Source organism: Marmota flaviventris, chromosome 14, assembly GCF_047511675.1.
Source record: "Marmota flaviventris isolate mMarFla1 chromosome 14, mMarFla1.hap1, whole genome shotgun sequence".
NCBI lineage: Eukaryota > Metazoa > Chordata > Mammalia > Rodentia > Sciuridae > Marmota > Marmota flaviventris.
This window is the reverse complement of record NC_092511.1, coordinates 2,920,022-2,938,641: the sequence shown is the minus strand read 5'-3', so window position 1 is coordinate 2,938,641 and position 18,620 is coordinate 2,920,022. Positions and strand designations below refer to the sequence as shown.

Genomic DNA, 18,620 nt, shown 5'->3' with positions numbered 1-18,620 from the left:
TCTCTGAAGCAGTGGGACAAAGATCCACGCGGTGCTGGAGACAAGCCCTCTGTTGCCGTCCCTCGCTAGGCCTTGATGTTACTGACTATTCCTCACTGTATGGAGCATGTTTTCTGATTTACAGACTCTGCTGTTTCTAAGCTCTGAGAATGCTCCTTAGTGAAGGTTCTAGCACAGTCCACCGTACTGAAAGCCCTGAGGACAGGGTGGTTTTCAGAGGTGGGACTTTGGGGAAGTGATTAAGTCATAAGGAAGGAGCCCCTTGCTGGGATTAGTGCCCTCATAAGAAGAGCAGGAGAGCCAGCCCTCTCTCCACCAGGTGAGGATACAGGGAGAAAATCGCCATCAGCAAGCCAGCCAGAGGGTCCTCCAGACGTGAATCCGCTGCAACTTCCCCTTGGGCACCCAGCCTCCAGGGCGCTGGGAAGTACCTGTCTGTGGCTAAGCCACCTGGCCTGCACTACTGAGATAAAGGACACTGATGCTTATCTTTGGCTCACAGACGTATTTCCCCAGGGCCATCAACATTTTTTTGTGGATGGGTCCCAGTAAAAATGAAATGCAGGGTACCTTTTTTAAAAAATCATAGTATAGACATATTAAAGATATTATGATATAAATCGTTTTCCTTTTTAAGTCGTTATTATGTATAAAATATGACAGAGTAGTGATACAAAAAATATCAGAATAAATTTAGAAATGTTACAAATTACTACTTTGGTGTCATATTATACACATATGAAACAGTAAATAATGTCTCATTAATATGTGAATTTGAGGGCTGTGCTTGGCTCAGTGGCAGAGCGCTTGCCTGGCACGTGTGAGGCACTGGGTTCGATCCTCAGCACTACATACCAATAAATAAATAAAAATTTTAAAAAATGTGAACTGGATTATAGGATCTTTTGTGACTTGGTTTTCTGCAAATTTATGTTTTTAAGCCACCAGAATGTCTACTTTTAATAACTCCATTTTCACTTTATAGGATTTAAAATCATATCATTTCAAGTTTTTTGATAATTTTTAATACTGAGATTTATCCATCACTGATTCTATTAAGGGTATTTTGTAGGATCTGACAAGATTGGGATAAATTTCTATTCAATTATTTCAAAATAAATTTTAGTACACACTGCTGGTTTTTGTAGAACAATGTTTCCATAAAGATTTAACTCTTCATGCCATCCAGCCTCATGAAAGTCTGACTTTACATTTAAATGTAAATGCATATAGTGATATTTTACTGTTTCTTCTGACCTTCCTTCAATTTGCAGAGGATGTACAAGAAATAAAAAATAACTTCATGATTTGCAAATAATTTTAAAAACCTATGTATTCTCTTAATGTATGTATCCTCATTATAATGAAAATACATTTGAATTTGTCTTTCTCTTTAATAATTGATTGACTCCAAGCTTTCCATGAAGATAATGCAAAATGTTTGATTTTAATTTTTCTTCTAAGCCTGGGAATATTTGCTTTGCAATGTGAAGCAGTTTTCAAAACAGAAGGTTGTGATAGGTTGGAGAATTCTAATAACTCTCTGGTATCCTGGGGGCCGTGGGCTTCCACTTGCATCTCAGTGTGCTGTGATGCAGGGCAGGTACCTGGGCATCCAGGTCAGTGAATGTGGGCACCTGCTTCTGCCCTGTTGGTATCTGCTGACCGAGTGTGGACAGCAGGGTCCTGTCAGACTCACAAAACACTCATTCACAGACAAAAAATCATTTATGAAGCAATTCCAGCTGACAACATCAGAGCATTAAAGCAGCAGCCAAGGTCCCGTGTGTGGGGTCTTCCATGTGACTGCATAAGTCACCCCACCATGAAGCCAATCCCCCGTCTCTTTAGTATTCAGAGCAAACTGTGTTATATATACTTGAGTATCCATTAGGTATGAGGTTTGCTATGCATTTATTTTATCCTTAACTCTTTTCTATCTCTCTATCATCAAAATATTATCTGGTGGTGGAGAAACATATTGTGATAATGAAAAGGTCATCATTATGCATTGTCATCCATTCTTTACAATCACAGACAGCTATTTCTATTCATAGTGATATTATCTACGTCTTCCTTACAGTAATTGCTTTTAACATCTACACCTGTGATTTCTTCATTCTTGAGTTTCTAATTTTGCTGATACTTTGATAATCAATATAGATTATAGAGTTTCGTTACGTGTGTTATAGATTTGAGTTTATGTATATCTGACACTATTTCCATTCCATTCACAAGTAAGCAAGCAATCAGGCACGTAAGGAGACAGGAACCCACCTGGCAAAGGCCAAAATGGGGGTCACTAAATTTCCTCACCAGTTGGTAATACTATGCCTGATGATTGACATTAAATGCTTTACAGGTGTCTGATGATGTATTGTTTTTGGTAGTCTGATTTTAATTCTTATTTGCCTAGAAATGAGCTTAGATAGATAGATGATAGATGATAGACAGGCAGACACGTACTTACATACACAGATGTGGGTGTGAGTACGCCTGTGTGATCTGTGTTAACTCAAGATAAGTGCTTTGCATCCTTATTTTAAAATCCCTATCAAGTTTCAGTGAGTTTTCTTCTGTTTCATTTTTTTTTTTTTTTTTTTACCAATTCCTCCATTTGATTTGTTCTGATTTTTTTCTTTCCAAACACCATCATCTAAACGACAATTCTCTCTTCTGTTTCTCACGCGTAGCCTCTTCTTCCTCGCGGTTTCTGAGAGGTCGTCCTTCTGTGCTGGGGCAGCTGTTCCCACTTGTTTTCTGCAGGGCCCTGTTGTCTCTCCAGTCTGTGCCCTGGTTTGCGGGAGTGGCCTGGTGTGCAGTGTGCTCTGCTGTCACAGTCCTCCTTTATCACCTCATTCCTCCTTTATTGTCACTTAAGGTCTTAAAGCTTTGTGCTTTTTTTCAACAAATACCATTAACTTCTTGAAATTTACCAGAAAAACAGAAGTTTTGAGAAAACATTTTTATGGAGATTTTTTTTTTTTTTTTTAGAATTTGGTCTCACTTTTTTTTTTTTTAAGAAAAATTGGTACCTGTTTTCTTTTGTTGAAGTTTTCATCTGTGTTTGTTTTCTATTTAGAATTACTGAACAAGTCTGAACACCTGACCTACTCCACACAATGGTGGTTGGTAGGTTGTTTGTAGTTTGGGCTTCACCAGTCCTGAGTCCTGGCACCCGTCCACTGGAAGCGTGTCTCAGGAGGTGGGATAACTGCAGAGCTTTCTGGTTCCAGCAGGTTTGCACTATGTCTGAACTTTGGCTACCTCTGCCCGATTTTGCAAATTCCTGAACCAAGGGTTTACAAAAATATAAATAAGTAAATAATAAATAAATAGCATAACTGGCAACAGAGAATTCTATCACTTGTCTTCCAGTTGTAAAAATAATGAGAATAAAAATTGAAAAGTTTCCTTCTATCTCCTTGTCCTCCTATCCTGTTCCCACAACCCTAAGCCCACTTGCCTCTCAGAGATTCGGCTTTCAGCAATTCTCTGCATGTTGTATCAGCATCCCTTGACTTATATATCTGCATAGAGAAGCACTCTGCAGTTCCTTTTTCTATTGTATAAAATAGCAAGTGGATGACATTGCAATGTGTTCCTATTTCCATGGATGTGTAGCTCAGAAAATACTTTATTGTCATTATATACAAATTGAAGCCTTTCTGTTCCATGACACTTTATAACAAATATTCAATGTTTTTGAACACTTTCTCTTTCAGACTTTAGCTGTTTAGACTTTTTGCTTTCACAGCAAGTGTGCTAAACATCCTCCCTCGTGTGCTCCCTTATCCATTGCTGCAAGTGTTGCTTGATGGTGCTGAAAAGAATTCTGGGTCAGTCGTGATGGGTATTTATATTTTTAATCAATGATCTCAAGCTGTCCTCAGAGAAGGTTGTACCAAATTAGCTTCCCCACGGCACCTACTTCTCCACACTCCTTCCAGTTCACGTTATTTATAAAGTTATTGTTGTGGCTTTGTTTTTCTTTTGCAAATGTAATGAGCAAATGAGCTGCATCTTATTATTCTAGGTTGCCGATTCCCTGCCTCCCAATGTGCATGCTCCTTTTTGTCTGTAATGTCTCTGTTGGGAACCTCAGCTGGCTCTTCTTGCTGTTGACCTTGTGGGATGCCCACACATCCCACAAGGTGCATGCAGGGCTCCTTCTCCTTGGCTACAAAGTCCCTCTGTTCTGGTGTTAAACAGCATCTCCAAACCTGTTATTTGTTTTGCAGTATTGTAGTGAACTAGGTCAACTTCTTTTTTCCCCCAGATTTTGTTTATTATTTGAGAATTTCACCCTGTCAAAAACCAGAGTTATCATTTTAGTAGATAAAATTTTACCCTTAAGTGACCCAATTCTTCATTTTCCAGTATAAAAAGTCAATCTGGGATGTGTTTTCCTGTTTCCTGCACAGTCCACAAAAAAAGAAAGAGAAGTTCCTGGGACTCAGTGGCATCTGTGACTAGGACGTCTGCTAAGGATCATACCCCTTGACCCCTTCAACATGCCTGCACTTATGAGATCACAGATGGCTAAACTCACCCAAACACAAGGACTCTGCGCTTTACAATTTGCTCTTGTGGTAAGTGCTTACGAAGAGACTGAGAGTGTGTGCAGTGGATACCTTCCTTCACGCAGGAGGTGCTGACCAGCAGACTCCAGTGGAAAATGACAGCTACGTAGAAATGTTTGATGGGAGAATGAAGACCTGTCAGACAGGCACGGGGGTATCTTAGACCCCACAGTCAGGAGTGGCGGTGACCCTCAGTTTTACACCAATGCCAGCACCACGCATGAGTTCTAGCTGTGTATTTGTCTTTATATGTTTATACCTTAGTTATTTGTTACATTGTATCATTTCACTTTTCAATTAACCATTTTTATACACATTACACACTTAGTAAAATACTAAATCACTTCAAGAACTGCTACAAAGAGGAACCAATGATAGCTGACTGTGGTTAAGGTCTGGAAGCCAGGGAGTGGTGGGTGGGGAAGCAGCCCTCCCCCATGTGGAGGCCTCCAGGAAGCCTCCACAGTGTCTCCTCCCTGGCCGCAAACTATTGACTGATCTCTAATTGGCTGATCTCTAGACTATTGATTGATCTCTAATTGCAATAGTTAAACCGTGGGCATCCCACAGGAGATGCCTGCACCTCTACAGGAGAAGCCTGCATGCACACTCTGGTTAAGTGCGGCTTAAGGATGGAGACACTGTGATTCCTGCTATAAGAGGTTCATGGGGACTCATGTCTGAGAATAATGGGGAGTTTGCTCAGGGGGCGGCACCTTAGAATTCTAGATCACTTGTGAGTGCCAATATGTCTCGTGAAATGTATGCAGTGAAAATAAAGAAATTCTCCTCTCCTGGGTCACTTCGTCCTCAGAGCAGAGAATCATCCACAGGGCTGACGATTAAGATCAGTCTTGGTCTTATTTTTGGTGCTGACCAACCAGTAACATGAGCCTGTTTCTATTTTCCTTTGGTTTCCTAGTCAGTCATATCCATTTATCCTTATCTCACGGGGGGATGTTGTGAGAATAAATGAGACGATAAAGCCTAGATAATATGTTTTGAGAGGTACTAGATCAGTGTAAGGTGTATTATTAATTTTGTGGACTGTTATTAAAAAACCATAAAGATAACTGGAATTTAACTCTGCATCAGCTCACTGCACTGAGAACTAGCAACTGTGTTAGAATAAAAAGGATATTATCTTTTTAATTTCTCCATGTAATATTGTTGGCAGGGTATCACATGCTTTGGGGAATTTCATTCATTATAAAAATTTTAATACCAGATATTCAATAGACTCAAATGCTAATCACACAGATAAACTAAAGCAGCTCAAATTTTGAATTCTAGGAGTACCTATACTTATTTTCATCAATAATAAAAGTTAGCTGTACATATTTTCAGAAGACAAACAGAAAAAAAAGGAGGGAGGTGTTTATCTGATACATCTCCCAGACGGCGAGCACTGCGGACACTGATCATTTTGAGAATAATGGTCTCAGATTCAAATAGACCTGCAGGGGAGGCGGTGGAGGCCCAGGAACCTCACCCTCGTCCTACTGATGATGGGTCAGTAGCTTTGTGAGTGTTGACGTCAGAAGGGAATTCAGATTCCCTCTTGGGCAACACCACTTCTTCCCCAGGTCTTAAAGCATTTCAGGGTTTAGTTGGTGAAACATGCATGAAGATGAGCTTTTGAAATGAGAACACCTTGCCACTTGCCGCTGTGTCACTGAGAACAGGTGGTCCACTTAGGAACAGGTGCAGGTGATGGTCGCCTTTAGGGCAGTTCGGGAGTCCTGCTGGGGAGGACCCGATGGCCCTTCCATCCCACGTGGAATGCCTGACTTCGCCGTCCTGACGGCCCCCTCTGGCTCCAGGCCTCTCCCATTCTGGCTGCAGCCTATTGCCGGCCAGTCGCCAGCTCCTCCTCTGCCCACCTTCCTTCCCCGCAGAGGAACACGTTTCTCAGAGCTGAGCAGGACCGTGTTTCCTACACACCGTCAGGCTGAGCCTTGTCCCCGTAGGCAACTGCTCTGTTCCCTACTTCCTCCTCCCTACTGCTGCCCAGAGAGAACTTCGGTGTTCCATCTCGAGGTTACTTCTTCTTTTTTTTTTTTGGAGAGAGAGAGAGGGGCGGGGGGAGAGAGAATTTTAGTATTTATTTTTTAGTTTTCGGCGGACACAACATCTTTGTTTGTATGTGGTGCTGAGGATGGAACCCGGGCCGCACGCATGCCAGGCGAGCGCGCTACTGCTTGAGCCACATCCCGAGCCCTCAAGGTTACTTCTTTATCTTTGGTATCCCCAATGTCAAGGACTCCCGTGTTCTTCCACCACGTGACACAGGAAGGGAAGCACACTGGACTCTGGAGTGGACAGGTTCAGGGGAGGAGTCTTGAGAGGGCTCTTGGCCTGTGGCTGCCTCATCCTTTACCTCCTGGCCACCTGACTCAAGGTGGCTCCAGGTGAAGGACAAGACTCCGCCACACAGTGCACCAGTCTGTCTGCTGTCGCCTGTGGCAACTCAGATTGGGTGAGTTTCAGCCAACACTGGTTAACTTTGGTTCACAGTTCCAGAGGGCGTTCTTGCTGGCCACGTCCCAAGGGGGCACAAGTCATCACAGGGAGACGTGTGTGACTTTTCAGGAGAGATGGGAACCACGTGAGTGGCTTCTGGTCTCCTTCTCTGTTAAAAAACATCAGGATTCAATCATGGGGCTCTGCCCTGATGACACTATCCAAGCCTAACCATTTCCAAGTCCCACTGGTAAACACCACAGTTGGATTAGGGTTCCACCCTGTTACTAGCCCCCAGCAGAGACCCAACACACGAGGCTTTGGTGGACACAGTCAAGCAATACCCAACCATAGCAAGGAGACTACTGTGGTCTGTCCTGAAGGGATTGACGATGCTTTTTTCTGGTTGGAGACTCTAAGAACTCTAGAACACACAGGAGGTCAAGCACCCTGCCTTGCTGTGACACTTCTCTCCTATTTTCTACCTAATTCTAGGAATTGCTACAAATTCTATTTTTCACTGCACCTTTGTGGATTCTAGTTTCCTTTTGGTATTAGGGTGCTGGCAGGTGCTGGCCATCCCATCCACTGACAAGAGGTTCCACAGAGCACTGATTCCCACCAAGGCACTCACAGTGACATGTGACCACAGGACATCATCCCTGAAGGCACAGTCCTGCCATGTCCCTCCCCTCCTGAAGCAGGCAGCTGGACAGATTGGCCCACTGTCCCTCTGAAGGGACAGTTATAGGGCCAGTGAGGAGGCCACGCCTTGCAGGCTGGGCCAGGATTTTCCAGGGGCCAATGAGTGCTCTGACCCAGGGTCCAATACATGTTCCTGCTTCTCCCATAGCCAGGAGCAGTGGGTCCAGTCACCAGGTGACTGTGGAAGTGGTACTGCTCTCCAGACTCCTACTGGGTAAAGTTTTGTTTCCGGTCCTTGTTTTGCTGGCCTCGGCTGGCCATGTGGTCTTGGATCCAGATGGAGAGCCCCCACCAGAAGAAACAACAATGACACCTCGAAATGGAAGAGGAGGCTGCACCTGGCCGCTCCCTGTCCCTCGTTCAGGGGAGGTGGATCCAGCAGGCGGACAGGAGCACCGCCTCACAGGGGTAAGCCGCAGAACACCTGGAACTCGGGGGCCCCTCCGTGCGCATCATACTGCTACTGGGCTCTGTGGTGCAGGCCAGTGGGAAAGTGCTACCGTTCTACCCCAGCAGGACAACAAAGGCCTGTGGCACCCGTGTCAACTGGACCAACTCAAGAAACACCTAGAGAGCCAATAAGGCATGATCTCTGGGTGTGTTTGTGCGGGTGGTCACAGAGACTTGCCTGTGAATCAGTGCACTGAGCGGGAAGACCTGCCCTCAAGTGTGCAGTCGCTGTCCGGTCCACTGGGGGCCTCGGTGGAGTAAATAGGCTGAGGAAAGGGAATGGTCTTTCCTAGAGCAGAGCCCCCTTGTCCTGCCCTTGGGTATCAGACTCCAGGCTCTCCGGCTACGGGACTGCAGGAGACGGGTCCTCAGTCCTTGGGCCTTGGAACTGAAACTAGGGCCTTGCCCATCCAGTGCCTTCCCTGGATCTGAGGCTTTCAGACTTGGACTCGGACTCAGCCATGCCCACTGTAGGACTTCTCAGCCACCACGATTGTTGTGGTTCTGATATGCGGTGTCCCTCAAAGCTCTTGCGTGAGACAATGCGAGAATGTTCAGCGATGAGTGAGTAGATTATGAGTGTTGTACCTAACCCGTGGATCAACCCACTGATATGGATTAACCGGGTGGTAAAGGAGACAGCAGGGTGTAACTGATGAGCTAGGACCCTGGGGCCTGCCTGCAGGTTTACATTTTGTCCCCATGAGTGGGGCTCTCTCTGCTTCCTGGCTGCCACGTCCTGAGCGGCTTTCCTCCTCTTTTCTGCCCCGATGTTCTGCCTCACCGTAGAGCGGAGCTTTGGGGTTGGCTGACCACAGACTGAATCTCTGAAAGTGTGGGCCAAAGTGATTTCTTTTTTCTCTCCTAACTGTTATGGTCAGATCTTTTGGTCTCAGGTACAAAAAAACTGAAGATATCAATAATTGTGATCCAGTTCCCCTGGTACATTCCCCCTCCTCTTCTTCCTCCTCCTCTCTCTCTGTCTTTCTTTTCTCTCTCTCTCTCTCACACACACACACACACACCACACACATACACACACACAATACGCACACACATCCTTTTAGTTCTGATTCTCTAGAGAACTGTGTCTCACACACAGGATAAGTTCTTACCACAGAAATACTCTCACAGTCAGAGGACCGATTTCGGAGGGTTTCAGGAGTAGGGTGGAGCATTGAAGGGGTCAAGTGACATTCTGGGTCTCCTAGATCAACAGTTCCGGGAGTCAGAGTTCTCGAACACAGTGTCTTTTGGCAGTGAAGATTAAACTCTTCTCAGAACAGTTTTAAATACCAAGTCTGTTGCATGCTGACTGTTGCCAAGTATGGAACACATCCCTACTTCCTTTTGTTTGAAAGTTTATTTTCACAAATCAAATGGCCTCTAGGTGAATATATATTGATTGAATATTTCAATATATTCCCCAATTATAACCTACTAAGAGCATTAATTATTTTTGGAATTATATGTATGCATGCATGTATTTATTTATTTATTTAGGTGAAGCCATGAGTTTGAATAAGGGCTTTGTACACCTTAAGCATGTGTTCTACCACGGAGCTTTCCCACAGTCCATTAAAAATTGAATTAAAAATCAGATTTTTGATTGACGCTTGTCTTCCTGATTGTCTATCATGATGTGTTAAGGTAGTGGGTAAAAGTCAGGCACAGTGCTGCACACCTAAAATCCCAGAAGCTCAAAAGGCTGAGGCAGGAGGATCTCAAGTTCAAAGCCAGCCTCAGCAAAAACAAGGCGCTAAGCAACTCAGTGAGACCCTGTCTCTAAATAAAATACAAAATAGGGCTGGGGATGTGGCTCAGGGTCGAGTGCCCCTGAGTTCAATTCTCAGTATCCCCCACCCCACCAAAAAAGATAGTGGGTAAAAGAATCAACAACTGGAATGGCATGAAATTAAAAACCTTCTGCACAGGAAACAGCTGAGAGCATGAAGAGAGAGCCCATAGAATGGGAGAGAATCTTTACCAGCTACTCTTCTGAAAGAGGGTTCACATCCAAGATATATAAAGAACTCAAAAATATTAACACCCAAGAATAAATAAAATCCAAACAAACAGACAGACCTGAACCCAATCAATAAATGAGCAAATAGCTAAACAAACATTTTGCAAAAAAAGAAATACCAATGACCAACAAATATGTGAAACAGTGTTCCACATCCTTAGCCATCAGGGAGATGCAAATTGAAACTACATGAGATTTCCTCTCACTCCAGTCAGAACAGCAGCAATTAAGGATGTGAACAATGATAATTACTGGCAAGGATGTGGGGGGAAAGATACACTTACACATTGTTGTAAATTAGTACAACTACTCTGGAAAGCAATATGTGCTTCCTCAAAAGACTGGGAATGGAACCACGATCTGATCCAGCTATAACACTCCTGGTATTTTCCCCAAAGATCTAAAACCAGCATACTATAGTGATGCATGCCTCCAAATGTTTATAGCAGCACAATTCACAGTAACCAAGTTATGGAACCAGCCTGGGTGTCCATCAATGGATGAATGAAGAAAATGTAATATATATACACAATGAAGTTTCACTCAGTAATAAAGAATGAAATGATGTCATTTTTTTTGGCAAATGGATGGAACTTCAGAACATCATGCTGAGTGAACGTCAGGGGCTCATCTGTGAAAGTCAGGGGTTCATCTCGCTCATCTGTGAAAGCTGGTGGGAGGTAAAAGACCAGGAATAAAAACATGGGGGACCTTATGAAAAAGGAAGGAAGACGGTTTAATCATTTTTTTCATTGCTGTAACTAAAAGACCTGACAAGGAGGAATTAGAGGAGGAGAAGTTCATTTTGGGCTCCAGTGTTCAGAGATCTCAGTCCCTAGACCGATGGCTCCACTCCTTGGAGCTGAAGGTGAAGCCGGACATCATAGTGGAACAGCGTCATGGAGGGAGGCAGAGGAGTGAGGTGGCCTCGTCCGGGCTACCTCAGAAAGAGACTAACTAAGCTCAGCTCACCCAATGTTTGCCCCCAAGGCAGCCTACAGTGAGCACTTGCCCAGCCCTAAGCTACCTGCCTGCAGGTACCACCCAGTTAACCTCCTCAGGGGTCGGAGCCCTGTTTGGATTAAGGCTCTCACAACCCATCACTCTCCTTTGACCTTCTTGCACTGTCTCACACATGGATTCTGGGGGACAACTCACATCCAGACCATAGCAGAGACCAACAGAGTACAAGAAGGGGACAAAGAGGAAGGAGTGAAGGGGGGGCATGAGGAATACTGGGGAATGAGATCTGCCCGATGAGCTCTGTCCATGTGTGCATGTACTAGGAGTCATCCCAATCACATCTATGTTATTATGATTCACTGATTACCTATTGATGATAAAAATAGAAGGGAGATCAGCGTGCAGAGAAAGGAGAGGAAAAGGGAGGTGTAAGGGAATGAGATGGATCACATTATGTCATGTAATGTGTGGACATGGCATAATGAATCCCACTAGTATGTAAATCATACTGCACAAAAAAGAAGATGCTGGGTAAATGGATTTGACTAGGTGAGGTAGAGTTTATCACAGCCCTTGATCCCTAGAGGATGACAGGGCTTCTTGCCCAGTCATCTAACTACCCTGCTGCAGAGACCATGCTGAAAGCAGCAACAATAATGAAACACCAAACATCCTGAAATGGGGGTAGGTATAAACCAGAACTAGTCCTTGGATTGCTACACCTAACGTTGCATCAAATTACCATGGAATCAGTACAGGACAGAGATCCCATGGTAAATGTATATCATGGAAAGAAAGAAAAAGGAACAGTGTTCTTAGATTTGCATATGCATATATAGATCATACCCGCGCATAAATTATGTGCACATGCATATGGGAATGTGTACTAAGATGTCTATTTTATGCTCCCTAATCGAGTCATGTCCTTTGGGATTGCTGTATATAGTGACTTGACCTCAAATCCAAAATAAGTCCTATTGCTAAGGTGCACCTCACGGAAAGCATCTTGCTCCTTGCAGTCACCATGTGTGTAGAGCAATTTGAAAGTCACATTTCATAGAGTTTCTAAACCAAATATGTCCTGCCTTGGGTTTTGTCTTCTTTTTTTTTTTTTTGGAGGGACTGGTTCTTTATTTCAAAAAGACACTTGTCAATATTCAGTATCAAAACAGTTGCACTATTGTTTATCTTTCTCCCAACTGGCCCCAAAGAGACCACAACAAAGGAGAATATATTTTAAGCCAATAAGCTGCAGGATGTACACCTAACAGACCTCACGAAACCTCACCTAAAAAAGTGGGGATTGGGCTGGGAAAGAAACTTTGAAAGATCAGTACCCTGCCGGCCCAGACTGCAGGACTCTCACAGCCAGACGAGGTGGCCAGGTACCCCACCCCAAAGATGCACTTTGAAAATAATATAAAATTTAAAAAGTTGTGTACATAAGCTATTCAGACTCAGCGCGGGTCTCTGCCTCCTTGAGTTTATCAGTGAGAATCTTTATTTCTTCCTCGTATTTGTCTTCCTTTTGAGAGTACTTTTCTTCAGCAGCATTCAGACACTCAGGTTCTGGTCCGTCAGTCTGATCTGCTCCTCCATCTCTCAGCAACGGGACTCGGCCAGCTCAGCTCGTTCCTCTGTGCGTTCCAAGTCTCCTTCAATAATCACTAACTGACGAGCCGCCTCTTCATACGTCCTATCTGCTTCTTCTGCGATGTGCTTAGCTTCTTTGAGTTGGATTTCCTCGAGTTCCATCTTTTCTTCATCTTTTAGGGCCTGGTTTTCAGTACCCTTCACACCTCTCTCACTCTCATCAGCAGCTTTTCTGCTTCCTCCAGCTTTTGCAGGGCAGTAGCGAGGCGCTCCTGAGCACGGTCCAGCTCCTCTTCAACCAGTTGGATCCTTCGGTTCAAGGAGGCTACCTGAGCCTCAGCCCTAAAATACCAGGAAGTAAACAAGCGAGAGAAAAACGATGGTTAGATGCCACGACGTAGGTGGCAATGGCTTAACCGTATGCGTGTTGTCAGGCCCGAGGGCCTCTTCCATCCTTGTCAAGGGGAGTGCTAACCTCCTCTCCTTTCATACAACGCGGGTTTTGGCTTCTTGATGTGTGTCAGGTCAACTCAGGGAAAACATCACAATTTTTCCCTGCAGTGTTGAACCTTGCCACAAAGCTCTCAGCGGACATTCCTGTAACAAAAGCAGAAGAATATGAGAAAGCATAGCAAGGTCACTCTAAACGTCTACCTGTCTTCTGTCTGTCTGAAGTCAGAGAGCAGGAGACCCATCCTACCCTCCTTACTCAGCTGGGCCTCCGGTCAGAGGTCTGGGATGCGGACCCTGGAGAAATCTTATTGTCATGGACTTTTGTCAGCAGGCCCAGGATGTCACCTGCAGGTGCAGAGCAGAGGTGTGGGTGTCACCCCTGTTGGCGGCAGAATCACAGAGGAGAAGGCAACATCTTTTCCTCTCCCGTTGCATGGTTCATGGCTTAATAAGAGGAAAGCAGGACAAGTTGATCCACCACAGTTTTTCATGACCTGGAATCCTTCAGAAAGACCCAGATTCTCAGGGAAACTATTTTTCTGGTGTCATGAAGGAATATGAGGGGAGGGCCCAAGGGTGTGATCCATGGTAATGAATGGACCACCGAGCAGGGCCGGCTCTTCCAGGTTCTTCTTGACCCCTTGTGTGACCGTCCTTCCCTCCAGGTACAAGCAAGACACCTGGCACAGGAGGGTCTTTGGGCAAGGGAGGGAGATCAGTCAGAGTCACTTCTCTGCTTCTGAACTGTTCTCAATTTCCTTCAGCCTGAAAGTGTCATATTTGGGAGTATCATGTTCTGATCCCTGACACAATGAATAAAGCTGAATGAATAAAGCTGAAGTCAACAGAATGTGAGATGCTTAAAAAACAAAAAATGTGAGTTAGAGAGTAAAACAGTGGGAAGGACGAGAGCCTGAATCCATGGATCTGGCTGGTGACAGGAGCCGGGTCCCAGGGGTTTGCTCCTTCCACTCTGTTGTAACTTCTGTGTGGCCAATACTGAGAGGATGGAATTTCCTCCTGATTTCAACACTTGAAGCATTTTCATCTCACTGTTATGAAGTGTATTTAGAGGCTTGATATGTCGTTATTCATAGATACTTACCAGGTGGAGATTCCGTTATCATTTTAACCTTGGAAGTATTGACTAATAGATCTTATCTTGGTTTTGGTACAGGAGATTGAATCCAGGGCTGCTTTACCACTGAGACACATGCTTTTTTATTTTCGAATTTGAGACAGGGCCTTGCTAAGTTGCTGAGGCTGGCCTCAAACTTATGATCCTCCTGCCTCAGGCTCCTACATTTCTGGGATTGCGGCCTGTGCTGCTGTGCCCAGTAGGCCTTAGCTTGTGAAGGCTGAAAATAAACTACAGTGTGTTCTCAAACTGCAAATGTGGATCTTTAAAAAATTTTTTTTTGAGGTACGATAGACATAGAATAATTCATAACATACTATCTTTATTTTCTGATTCCTCAAAAAGAAACATTATGGGTTGCCACTGATTTCTTTTTTTTTTTAAAGAACACTAGGAAGCTTTGCAATATCGGTGATCACAAAACCCATGTTATTATTGCTTATGCTTTTGGTTTAATTAAAAGTGTATTTTTGTTCTTATGATGTGTGTACACAGCATAAAGAATTATTAATAACAGCCAACAGTATGTTTTGAATCAGTACATATCAGTGCAAAAATGTGTATTGAAATCAACTAAAGCCAAGCTCACATCATGAATTTTTAAATTACCTTAAAGGCTTTCAAAGGCAAACCCAAGGCCCACCCTAAATGGCTGTGGTGGTTTCCCCCAGTCCAGGTGCCCAGCCCAACATTTGTTCCTGATTACGCTGTGCTTCAGAAAAGGCCGAATCAGAAATGCTCTGCCTGGAGAGCCTTGCAGCTCCACGGTAGGCCTCTCGCATGCGGGAGTTCTCCATAAAGTCACTCCTATTTAAACCAGAGACACAGACCTCTTTCTTGGGTCCCCCGCCCCTCCCCCCCAGCAGGCCTGGGACATTTTCCTGAGCATTCACGATGTTAATTGGAGTTACATGTGTGCATTCAGATCTGAACACACTTCCAGATGTGGCTTTTGTAAGCAAGTCTTTTCAGACTGAGCCCTTCATATTTCAAATGGTATTGCGCTGCACAAGATATCTTCAATTAAAAAAATTTCCAGAGGACACAGCCATTTGCATGATTAAACACAACATAACAATATAAAATTACATATATATATTTGGAATTGGGTCATCTGATTTTGATTCTTGCTTTTCTCTTATTTTCTACTTTAAAAGTTGCAAGGATCCTAGGGGTATGATCTTAAAGGATACATCTTTGCTGTTCACTTTTAAAGTCATCTAATTCTGCATGGCTTTGTAGAAAATTGATGCCAGTGCTAAGAAGCCTGGATTGTAAACAAGATATTCGAAATGATGCCAGCTGCCTAAAACCTGATTTTATTTGTACCTTTACCTTGCACTCTAGCTGGAACGATGTGCATATAATGTAAAGGCCAATAACTGTATTTGTGCATTTCCTAAGTTGTAACTGGAGGAGAAAACACAATCGAGACAGGAGGAGAGGGCTTAGTGTAAAAAGAATGTAGGCTCAATTAAACTCCCTTCCTGCGAGCTCCATGCAACAGCGCAGATTATTTCTGTGGTCATGGGCCAAGTCTGCCTTTATTTGGAAGGAATTCTCTTATCTTTTAAGACAGCGGATCTTAAGTTTCTTTAGCAGAGTTAAATAAAAACTGAACCTCAGTAACAAAGGACAGGCTCGTCTTATAATAACATGCACTACTGCCTTGTGGGGTTCAGAAAATATATTTGAATTTTGTCATGTTTGGTGGAAAATTATAATAAATAATCTCACAGAACAATTCATTTTATACTTAAAATCCAAAGCAGCCGCAATATACAGCAGCATTGGTTTCACTCAATCAAAGAAAATTTTCCATAAGTCATGAGGTGCCCCTCCAATAACACGCCCCACTCCATCCCCCGCCATTCGTGCAGGGCTCATTTATAACTCTGCACCCGGTTCTACTTCACTGGCAAAGGCAGGCACCAAAACAAGTAATTACCATAATTATTTTGGACTAAGATGAAATCCTTTCAAAGAGTACACATTTTCCTTTTTGTATTGCATTTTTATTAGCCATATACATTTGAATCAAATTTCTACTATACATATTTATTAATACCAAGATACTTGTAAATACCATGTGAATCAGGATGGGTTGCTAATTTAATGTACTCTTCTCCCTCTTTGAATCTTTACTCTTTGGTTTTCTCCTTAATTTTCATTTATCTACTTTTGAAGATACAGCAAACAACACCCACAATGTAATTTTGAGTGTTTTAAAGCAAAGCAGTAGATTTCATTTCCCAAAGAGTATTTTATTAAGGAAATATTCTTACAGCTCAGGAAAATCCAATCTGAAATACAGACGTGAAACAAATACATGTGATGGTCTATTTTGTTAGGAGGAACTTGTTTTGATCAATCAGACTGAAACCAAAAAATGCTTTGGGTCCATATTTCGATACAAATAGTGGTGGGGAAGATTACATCCAAGTCTCCAATGTTTCAGGAGGTGTCTATTTCTTTCTTATTAACTGAAATACTTTAAAAACTAAAGTGGTTCAACTTAATAATTTTATTAGACTGTAATAGTTATTTCATTAACATTTTTCTCCAAGGATTTTTCTGTCTGATGGGGACTACTTTGCAGTTCCAGACAGTATGATGGATGCTACTTTTCTATGACAAGAATTTTAACAGCCCTCCTTCAGCACTCAGTGCACACCCAATTACGCGTCTGAGCTAGTAACCTTGAATTTATGTTGCCATGGCGACAAACTGGTCATGCATTATGGATTATCATTGAAATTCTACACCCTACCTAGCATAATGAGAGCTGGGGACTTAATCAAGTCAGCCGTTCTGTGTGACACAAAGTGAAGAACTAGCTCTTATTGTTCAGTGCCCAGAAAGGAAGCGGCCTGACGGGGAGGCAGCTGCGGGGCCGAGGCCTGATAGATGGCCCTTATATACATTTGTGAACGTATAGACAGATGGTGCTCAGTGCCTGCAATTTCCAGCTTAGGCGGCAGCTGTTCGGGTAACCTCTGCCGTCTCACCTTGTTGTCATGGAACATTGAGCAGAGACTGGGAATGTGCACGGGTGCATTGACAATCTGACTGGATTTACACTGATGGCACCCTTCTTTTATCATAGGGCGGCCGGGCTGGGAAGAATGCCCGGTGGGGGCGGGGGCGAGGGCGCAGGAGGGTGGGAGGCGGATGGCCAGGAGCACGCGCTTTGGAACGCCAGAGCCTGGGATCTGAATAGCGCCCGCTTGCATTTTAGAAGAAACCAGAGGGCAGGAGCAGGGCTGCCCTGCCTGGGAGTCCAGGTAGCTGCTTTTCAAAGCCCCAAGTCCCAGGCAGAGCCGTCCCTGGGGGTCATTTCAGCTCCCCTCTCCCTCAGGTGGTGGCTGCCTTGCTAGCTCTTTGCTGTTATGAAGACAAAACGGCAGCTTCTTCAAGTCCATGGGGCAGGCTGGGTAGCAGGGCAGCTCCAGCCGGAGCCCGAGGACGCCCTCCACGCGGGGCCTCCCTTCCCGGGAGGGAGAGCAGAACCAGTGCGAGGCCGCCAGGAGGCTCCGGATGGGGAGCGGTTTTCACATAAATAGACTCCTTAATGATCTTCCTCTCCATTAGAAATGATTGAATCAATGCATTTCTAAACAGAAAGGCAGCTGCTTTTGAGCCGAATATCCAGCCCCATAAATCTCAGGGTCCACATGGATATTTGTCAGAGAACGACGCCCTGTAACCGTGCTCGCCTTGCACCTGCCCTCCCAGCCCACCGGGCCATGGTCACCGACAAGGTCACAGCCATTAACCGCCCTGCACACCCAGACCTGGCAGCAGGGTGCCATCACAGCATTCTGGCCGCGGCGGCTTTCTTTCAGGTGAAATTCTCTGTTTGATTTTATTATTTCTTTTCACTCCCCTCCCCCCAGCTTTCCAGCCTCAGATTTTAAAGTCACTTCAGCCATTTGATTTGAAGAATTCTTGGTGTGCGCATGCAGCAAGGTCTTCCTTAAACATTTCATGAGACTTTGGGAGTCTCTCCCCGTCCCATGGCCCCCTCCCGCTGCTGCAAAATAAGCCAACACGTCTCATCAGCTTTCACCCATGTGAAGACCACCGTGCCTCCTCAGGTTCATGGGTGACAGTTATGAAACCTTCCAGCACGGTTTGGGGAACAGGGAGGGCCGCCCGGCAGTGCCAGCCATGTCTGGGGCCAGTGGGGATCTGGCTCTTTACAGGTCCTAGAGTCGGATCCATACCGCACATGGAAAAGCTGCCT

At 44.4% G+C, this 18,620-nt stretch overlaps 1 non-coding gene and 1 pseudogene across 1 annotated transcript; both read right to left on the bottom strand.

Moving 5' to 3' along the window:
- Positions 1-12,637: 12,637 nt before the first annotated feature.
- Positions 12,638-18,146, bottom strand: LOC114094618 (tropomyosin alpha-3 chain-like; annotated as a pseudogene).
- LOC114094722 (U6atac minor spliceosomal RNA) lies at positions 13,155-13,280 on the bottom strand. Its single transcript, XR_003583122.2, has one exon. It is a non-coding gene; the product is annotated as a U6atac minor spliceosomal RNA (small nuclear RNA).
- Positions 18,147-18,620: the final 474 nt, after the last annotated feature.